Below are 9,835 nucleotides of genomic sequence, written 5' to 3'. Positions count from 1 at the left end.
CTTTTTATCTTATCCAACTTTGTTTTCCTCCTGTCACACAGTCCCGAAGTAAATACGGCGTGGTTTATCTGTGCCTTAAGTAGCTTGCATGCAAGTTATAGTATTTTATTGTATTAGTATTTCTGGGTTTTTTTTGGTGTTTGGGAAACAGCATTCCATGTGGCTTACTTCGGCTTTTGTGATCTTTCTTTTTTTTTTTTTTGGTAATATATTTTTATTGGGTTTTCACAAGTATAACAGGAGGTGGGGGAGAGGGTAGAGGGGAAGTACGGTACACCATGAGAGGTAAGGGGAAGGGAAAAGGAAGTCCCGACGCAGCGGGACTGGCAGCGTGTAATACAGTCACCAAAGAGATCACAGGAAGTACAAAAAAATACACATACAAAACTACAGTAGTACATGCTTTTGTGATCTTTCATCACCTGGTTACTGGTTGTTGTCCTGGATCTAGAAATACAATATTATTTTTCTGTTTTTTAGAGCAAAGATCCTGAGACTGATGGATTCCCCACATGTGATGTACCCATTTTTACCAAAGGGTTGTTCAATGAAAATAAAGGTTTGTGAACTGGAAAATTACCTTTAACATAACTTTTTTTGTAAAACTAAAAACATTTTCAACCTTGTAAGTCTATTTACCTAGCAGCCACCAATCTCTTTTAACCCCTTAACGGCCACTGACGTGCCAAGCACTTCATGTAAAAACAATCAGTTAACAACCAATGACATGCATGGCACATCATGGCATTACACATGGCATTACTGTTAATGATGTATTCTCCCTCAGATTGTAAACTTGCAATCAGGGCCTCCTTTATCTAACGTTTCAGTTTGTATTAGTCTGTATATTCTAGTTTTGTCATGCCCTTTTAATGTATATAATATAAGCAGCGCTGGCTGAAATCTTTGTGCTATATAACCATGAAATCATAATAACGGAAGCTTAACTCGAAGGATAATGGTGCAGACAGCCAGACCTCTGACAGGAGTTTTGTGAGGGCAGGAATTCTCTTATTATATATTGCCACATAAGGAAACTTTTATTTATTGCTTCCCATATTACTCTTATAATATTTGGGATTTTTAATACCCATCTGCATCTGTACAGGGATAGTTCAGCTGTTATGATTTATACTTTTACTTCAGAAATCCTGTAACTAAGCACATGGTGGAAATTTTCTTGTAGCCATTAAACACGAGAAGAGAGAGAACATGCTGCAAACCAGTGGAGAAGAGAAAGCTGGGAAAAAGTTGCAGGTAAATATCATAATTTTTTTATATTTACATTTTGTCCCATCCATAAGTGGTGTTCATGCTGCGCATGTCAGATTAGTTTACAATGTGTTGTATGAACCCCTGGCACACTACAGATTAATATCCCAACCAATATAGATTATGAAGAGGCAGTATGTTATGTAGTGGATATTGGTTTTTACAGATCGAAAAAATCTTTTTTTTTATTAGAAATGCGTCTTTTGTTACAAAGATCAGTCTAATAAAAATAATACCTTAAAATGTGTGATGTCATAAAAAACAAAATGCCTGCTGCTCTTGTTGACACCCAAGGGTGAAAAACTCTTAAACAGTCAAACTAACTGGACGGCTGCAATGTTTTGTTGTGGAAAATAAAACCATATATCAAACTAACTTTTTTTGTAGCCTGGTAAGAAGAAGGAGTGCACAACAGGAAAGAAGAGAAAAAAGACCGTTTCCAGTGGACCCAAACCCCCAGTCACGGGGTATGTTAGATATTCGAATGAACGCAGAAAACGGATCAGAAGTCAGCACCCAGACTTGCCATTTTCAGAAATCACAAAGATGCTGGGAGCTGAGTGGAGCAGTTTGCCAGCACCAGAGAAGCAGGTTTGGTTTTCAGAAACAAACTACCGTATTGGCTCGGATATAGGCCGCCCCCGTATATAGGCCGCACCCTAAAAGTTTGGTTTCTTTTAAAGAAAAAAGTTTTTTTCTTTAAAAAAGCACCAAAAAAAAAACATGCTGCCACTCTGTCTCCCCCCCCCGAGATATGCTGCCACTGTCCTCTCCCCTGAGATATGCTTCCACTGTCCTCCCCCCCGAGATATGCTGCCACTGTCCTCTCCCCCCGAGATATGCTCCCACTCTCCTCCCCCCCTGAGATATGTGCTGCCACTGTCCCCCCCGAGATATGCTGTCACTGTCCCCCCCCGAGATATGCTGCCACTGTCCTCTCCCCCCCCGAGATATGCTGCCACTCTGCCCCCCCCGAGATATGCTGCCACTGTCCTCTCCCCCCCCCGAGATATGCTGCCACTCTGCCCACCCCGACTTACTGGAGCAGACTCCCGGGTGTCTTGCGAGGTCGGCGGGGGGCATCTACGCAATACGCGTATACAACCGGAAGTTGTATACGCGTATTGCGTAGATGTCCCCCGCCGGCCCCGCAAGACACCCGGGAATCATGCTCCGGTAAGTCTTGGGGGCAGAGGTAAAACGCATCGCGCGGACGGTCACCGGCTGCGGCGATGCGGGTAAACAACCCGGAGGCTGTTTTCCTGCATCGCCGCAGCCGGTGACCGTCCGGACGATGCGCTTAGACAACCTCCCGTGCCGCCCCCCCCCGTGGAAAGTGCTGGCAGGGGAGGCTGTCTGAGCGTATCGGATAGTAGGATACGGGTCCCCTGCACCGCTGCGGGGGATCTGTATCCTAACCCCGCTGCCTGCCCGGCGCCCGGGACTGCATGTCCCGGGCGTCGGGCGCTAGACCCCGAATATAGGCCGCACCCCCACTTTAAAGACTTAAAGTGGGGGGAAAAAGTGCGGCCTATATTCGAGCCAATACGGTATTATGTTAAATGTATTTGTCCTTTTTAGTACTTTTGTTTCCGTTTCCATTAGTATTAGTTTTAGCAATTAGGTTTTTTGGTTGTATGCTTATTAGGCATTTTACTATTTATTTATTACACCGGTGTCATTAACAAGACATACAGACCCCTATCAGATGGGTGAGTGAGTTTATATTCAATGTCTGCTTAATGATTGACACCACACTTTTAATGACAGCATGCAAATTGAGTAGACAAGCATGTAGTATCTGCTAACTATCTAGCTTGTTATCTAGCTTGGCTAGGGACAAGCAACCCAAATCTATTCAGTTACAAAGTCATTGGCGTCAACAAGAAGAATGCTATTCCTATTTTTTCTTCATATCGGTTATAATAATGTTGCTAAGGAGAGCTGTCGAATGAAAAAGAGCCGGATAAATTTATGCTTGAGTACTAATGATTATACTTTTTCCATATGAGGTCTAACAGTTGGAGTTAACATGCTCTGTTTTATAGAAATATCTTGATGAGGCAGAGAAGGACAAGCAGCAGTACATGATGGAGCTCAGGGAGTACCAACAGTCTGAAGCATACAAGATGTGCACAGAAAAGATCCCACCTAAAAAGATCAAAAAAGGTCTGCAGACTCTGCTCCACTACACACATATATATATATATATATATACCGATATGTGTCCTGTTGTCATCTAATATGTATTTTTGGGCATCTACATCGAACTGTAAATATGTCTTAACAATTAGAAGTATTCAGTAAAATATTTATTATATCCTTGACTTTAATCAGTAGTTTAATGTGATTTGTTCTTTATTTAGAGGAAGGCAACGTGCCCACCATTGTTACCACCTTGTTGGACGAGCAACCATGCACAGTGAGTAAAGTAGTAACTCCATGCATGACTTTGTATCTTATCCAACTTTGTTCTCCTCCTGTCACACAGTCCCGATGTAAATACGGCATGGTTTGTCTGTGTGTTAAGTGGCGTGAATGCATGTTATAGTATTTTATTGTATTAGTGTTGTTGTTTTTTGTGTGTGGGGGGGAAACAGCATTCCATGTGGCTTAATTCAGCTTTTGTGGTCTTTCATCATCTGGTTACTGGTTGTTGTCTTAGATTTAGAAATACAATATTATTTTTCTGTTTTTTAGAGCAAAGATCCTGAGACTGATGGATTCCTCACATGTGATGTACCCATTTTTACCAAAGAGTTTTTGAATGAATATAAAGGTTTGTAAACTGGAAAATTACCTTATAAGATTTTGAACAAAACTTTTTTGGTAAAACCAAAAACGATTGCAACTTGGCAAGTCTATTCACCCAGCAGCCACCAACCTCTTCCAAAGTAATATTTATCTAATCTAACCTAATTTGATGACAATGGTATTCAATGATTAGCAAAACATACTTAATTTCCTAGTGACATAAGCATTAATTATATGTACCGATTGTATAGAAAACAGTTGTTAAGCACACAAGATGTATAGCTGAAACAAAATATATTCCCCCCCACTAAGCCGAAATCAAATCCCCCCAAAACAGGTAGAAACTTGATGCAGCAAAGATCAGTGTACAAACTATAATGTAGAACAGATCAGTTTATCTGGAAGGTTAATAAGGAAAGGATGAAATGTAATTTATATATGTATGTAGCAGAGGAGTACTTTTTGTGTGATTTTATTTATCTTCTACTCCCCACTAACTCTACTTAAAATCCAAATGACGCAGTGATGTATTTAATATAATATGAAAATCATGATGGTATAGAATATCAGGATAGATGCAGAGGGATGGAAGAGAAAATTGTAGCACTGGATATACCTTTTTATCATTATAGGTTATGCATAAGACATATATCTTATAAGATGTTTTTCCACTAATGTGTCCATTCCCACCTTTCATGCAGCTTGTGAAACAGAGCTGAAAGAACTGACCAGTAGGAACTTGGAGTTGGAGAAGAGTAATATTAAATTCAGACAGAACTCTTATGGTTTGATGCATTACAACTTGTGGCTAGAAGAGGATACAGAAGCCAGAGAAGAATTTGTTATGAAGCTTGAGCAGGATCTGCAGGCTATTCATCAACCCCTACTGAGCTGCTTCTCCTCCTTGCCCATCCCTGGTTAGTGAAGTCCACAGATATTCTGTCTTTGTCCTACAGCAACGTTCCCTTTTTCATTTGGGATGTCTATCCAAATAACATCTTTATGTTTCAGGGCGAATTATATATATAATTAGAAAGAAGCCAAATTCATCTACTTGTCTTGATTTTGGGAACACCTCATCTGGAATTTATTGTTTTGCTATTTACAGCAAAATATTAGGAGTGCATCACTTTTAGTGGTTACCTTTAATAGTATATAAAAAAAGGATATATATATATTTTAAATCAGATAACATAGGCTTTTTCACAAAGTTTGTTTTACAAATTCACATGCGGCTTCTATCTGCCATATTTCTGTTCTGTAACAACCCGATGCTTTTTTCACTTATTATACGTTCACATATATGTATACTGTAGTGACATTTAAATCCACCCTGGGACAGCTGGATAAATGGCTAGAAGGCGCAACATTATGGACTAGTAGATGTCTTATCAGTGTTATTATTATTATTATACTTTATTTATAAAGCAGCGCTGTACAAAGATGAAGGTGTTAGTCAATAAGTCACTAAAATGTTAGCATAAAACATGCAAATAGTTGAAATACAGTGGGGTGATATTATATCGCTTCTTTTTGTATGTATTTGTATGTATTTTTTAAATTAGTTTGCCATTATACCACTACAAGAGTAAACCAAAAACAAAAGGAACCCGACAGCTGAAATATGAATGCCGACAGTTAGGCTCTTTGGGAGTCTCGATAGCTGAATACATCTGGAAGTATCAGTTTTATTGTTGTAAAGTAGGCTGTGTTTCAGTGCAAAAATAATCACAAAGGCTTATTCACTGAACACGTGATTTGTCTGAAGCTTTTCAGCTTACAAAAAAAGCAACCCTGGTGATTGTTTACTGTTGAAATGGATGTGTTCGGCTTCATAATGCAGAGTCACCGTGGAGAGATTTTTGATAATACACAAGTCATGGTCAATGCTTTTTGCCAGAGAAACTTTCCTGGTTTGCTGGTTTTCCCCTTAATAATACATAGTGAAGTCAGCAAGTTGAAATGTTTTGACTCAACACAGCTCTGTCGTTAACAAAAATATTTCATTATTTATTCCTCTGACAGTAATATTTGTCTCATTGATACTCTTTGTCACTTAGTGCTCTTGACTTACTGGACATTGCAGACCGGCTTCAATAATACTTTTCATGTCCCAATTTATATTGTAGGCACTGGTGAGACAGCAACACAAGAAAATCTTGATGACTACCTGACTAAACTTCATGACGTGATTATGAAGAACCCATCTCAGCACGAGGATATAGTCATCCGTGTAAAAGAAGCCTTGTCTAAGATTGACATGGAAGATTTTGAGTGATATTATTGGTAACTGTCCACAGTGTGCTTATGTGTACGCCCTTAGTTATAAAAATGTCCTTCTAGTAGCAGAAAGGTTAGGGCCTTTCTTTTGAGGACAATGAGAATAATTACTTCTGCCACGAGGGGGTTTTTTGTTTGTTTCCTTGAAACAATAATGTTTTATCAAAACACAACTGACTTAATTATTGAGTGTAATATGTAATATTTTTTTGGCAAATATATATATTTACACAGAGAAACCTGAAAAAAAAAAAACTTAAATAGGCCCCTTGTTCTTTCAGAGATCTAGTGCATTTATTTATATTTATATATATATTCTCCTCCCTTTAGTGATAAGCTGTAAGATTTGAAGACCACCGACTCAGTCTTCAACAGAATACATCAGAACTTTTCACAACTTCGCTGAATTAACAGTGAATGAGCAACGGATATGTATAGGGGGTTGCTTTGGGTGTAAGGGCAAGTTATAAAGTTTAAATAATCACTAAAGATTGTGTACAGTGAACTTCTTCTGTATCTTTTTATGTACATATCTGAATGATGTTATAGTATTGCCAAAATTGACTCTTATTAGCATATAGCCGAAAGTCCTTAAGAACACAACCCATAGGTAATAACTGCTACTACAGTAGTATTTGCACAAAAGCTCCTCTCGCTGACATTTTTCAAAGGTCTTTCTCATTGTCTCTGTACAAAGCAGCTGCATTACCATATACTTAATCAGGGGACATATTGCAGTAATAATGTGCCTTAGAAGAGTCATTTTAACAAAAATTCTTTACATAATTATTCTTTACAATGTGTAAATATATAAATATAGCAGATTTTTTGTACTGTATTTTTCTAATATTCTAATTGACATGCTCAATTTTAAAACTGTAAGTACCAGCAGGTCAAAAAATGTATTAATACTGTTCCATTTTTTGGGAAATCTGGCCTTCCAATCACAGCCTAAAGATTGTTTAGTGAGCAAGAATATTCCTTCCTCTACATGGCAAATATATATTTCTAGGAGGGAGTTATATCTATATATACAGGGATTAAATTTGTGTAAGTATACTCATACAAATCAGACACATAATTATTTTCATTTGAATCTGATATATAAGTATATATATAGTTATTACTGGCCCTACTGACTGGGTCTACTCTATTGGTGGCATGAAAAATAATTCATTATTTTACAGGTAAATCAATACACGATACTGTTTGGGAGCTTTTTATCGTCGATACAATTTGTTCCAGTTCAATATGTATTAAAATCTACAATTCAATTCTCTGTCCAAGTGTTTTTTTGTAGCGGAAATGCATGATTATCTATTTGTGGCTCTGTAGCCAGAAAAAGAAATCGGGTTAAAAAACATTTATTAGCATTAAAAATAATGTCCAAGTGTCAGGAACTGGGTCCATACAGAGGACTGCAATGACCCAGGGCGCCCAAAGATGGAGTTCAGGATTTCTGTATGCAGTAGCGGAATCACAGGATAGGGCCTGATGCAGGGTGACTGCACTCACCCGGGTGGGCATCTGTGCGGGATGCTGCAGGCTGGGAGTGTGGAAGCTAAGCAGAGTAATAGCTGAAACATAGCGAGCAAGGGACAGGGAGACCAGGCAAGAAACATAACTAGACAAGATATACATAATACAGGGCACCACACAGAACAAGACAAGGAATACTCAAGATCAGACATGAACAAGACAGGACACCCCTCTACCAGGGATACAAGACAGGGCATCCCTCTACCGGGGATACAAGACAGGACACCCCGCAGGTTACATCACAGACTGACACACATAAATACAGGAACTAGCCTAGGACTATATGATAACTATTGGAGACTCCGTCACATCATATGGCCATAGTATGCTTAGCCCACCACTACGCCACAGTACTCCAATGACGGTGGGTCCTAACACTAAACCCTGCTTGCAGGGGTACGAAACAAACCAAACAAGAAATCCAAACACATAGCAATGAGACATACCTTTAGACTGCAGACTGAGACAAACAAAACGGGTGGGGCACATCTATGAAGGAAACAGAGCTGAAGCAAAGAACAGAACTAGAAACAAGGAATGGAAGATCAGAACAGAGCATAAGGAAATCCAGGAATGAGCTTGAACGTTTATATTTCTAAAGTTATATATGGAATCCCTTTTTGCATAGGGCTGATGCCAGAATTTGCGCTTCAACATTGAACAAACACATAACACCTCATCTGATCATTTACAGCACTTCCTCATGGTGCTGCCGCTAAAAAATATATGAGGTCACATGAGATGACCTTTGGCATCCAACCAGTCTTGTCCTGATGTGCAGCAAGTTTAGTGGAGATTGGTATTCTGGATATCTACAGTTTTAGATTATCCGAGTAAACTAATAAAACATGTAAGCTTGACATGATGTACCAGAAAATCATGTTAAGTGCATAATATATTGGATGTGATAGGAATATATGTTAAATACGCTCAATTAGGAACCTGGGAGCAGATGACAGTTCTGTATCTGTTCCAGCCCCCACAACAGAGCTAAGACATGAAGTGGGCGGCTGAGTTTCTTTGCCTTTTTCTATAAAGAGCTTTTTTTATAACAGCTAACGCAACATCCAAGTATAAGCAAGCGTCTGTCATACATGACAGTTTAAACCCAAAATCTTTATGCATGTCATTTTCATGACATGATAGAAACACAGAATTTGACCGCAGATGAGAACCATTCGGCCCATCTAGTCTGTCCATTTTTCCTGATCTAAGGGATCCACATCAGTCCTTGGTCTGGTTCCATAGTGAGGGTAGCTTTATGTCTATCCCATCCCTGTTTAAATCCACTGACTGTAATATCTCCCACCACAGTATTTTTCATTATATAATTATGCTCTAAAGTACATCATAACTCCCATCACTCTATACTGTTCCATACAGTGGCAGAGCTGGGAGACAGAGGCCTTGCACCCCCACCGCAGGACTCCTGAAAGGTAAGTGAACTTCAAAGAGGGAGAGGGTAGATATTTAGGAGGGGAAGATAGGGAGAAGGGAGTGAGAAGGGGTAGATAGGGCAGAAGGGAGCGAGAAGGGGTAGATAGGGCAATCATACTCCTATCATGCCAAGTCTGCGAGTGCCTCCTGGAATCTGGGTATGCCTGGGCATGATAGGAATGTGATTGCTGTTAACAATTATATATATATATATATATATATATATATATATATATATTGTTATTTAATTGTTTTGTCCTATTTTGGTGTGTTACTTACTTTAAATAAAAGTGTTAGATTTTTTTATGGTGTGTATGGGGGGTCATATTCAATTTCGGCCTGGTAGTTTTAAAGTGTGTGTGTGGGGGGGTGCCACATACAGGATCCGCCCCGGGTGCCAAATACTCTAGGTACGCCCCTGAAAGGAGGAGAGTATATTTAAAAGAAGAGAAACTACCAAAACCAAAGGACATCGATTTAAATTAGAGGGGCAAATCAGGAAATATTACTTTACAAAGGTTGTGGATGCATGGAATAGCCTTGCAACAGAAGT

General features: G+C 39.2%; 1 pseudogene; it reads left to right on the top strand.

Moving 5' to 3' along the window:
* Positions 1-958: 958 nt before the first annotated feature.
* Positions 959-6,304, top strand: LOC128491200 (SWI/SNF-related matrix-associated actin-dependent regulator of chromatin subfamily E member 1-related-like; annotated as a pseudogene).
* The last annotated feature ends 3,531 nt before the right edge of the window (positions 6,305-9,835 follow it).

Source organism: Spea bombifrons, chromosome 1 (assembly GCF_027358695.1).
Source record: "Spea bombifrons isolate aSpeBom1 chromosome 1, aSpeBom1.2.pri, whole genome shotgun sequence".
Taxonomy (NCBI): Eukaryota; Metazoa; Chordata; class Amphibia; order Anura; family Pelobatidae; genus Spea; species Spea bombifrons.
This window is presented reverse-complemented; position numbering and strand designations above follow the sequence as displayed.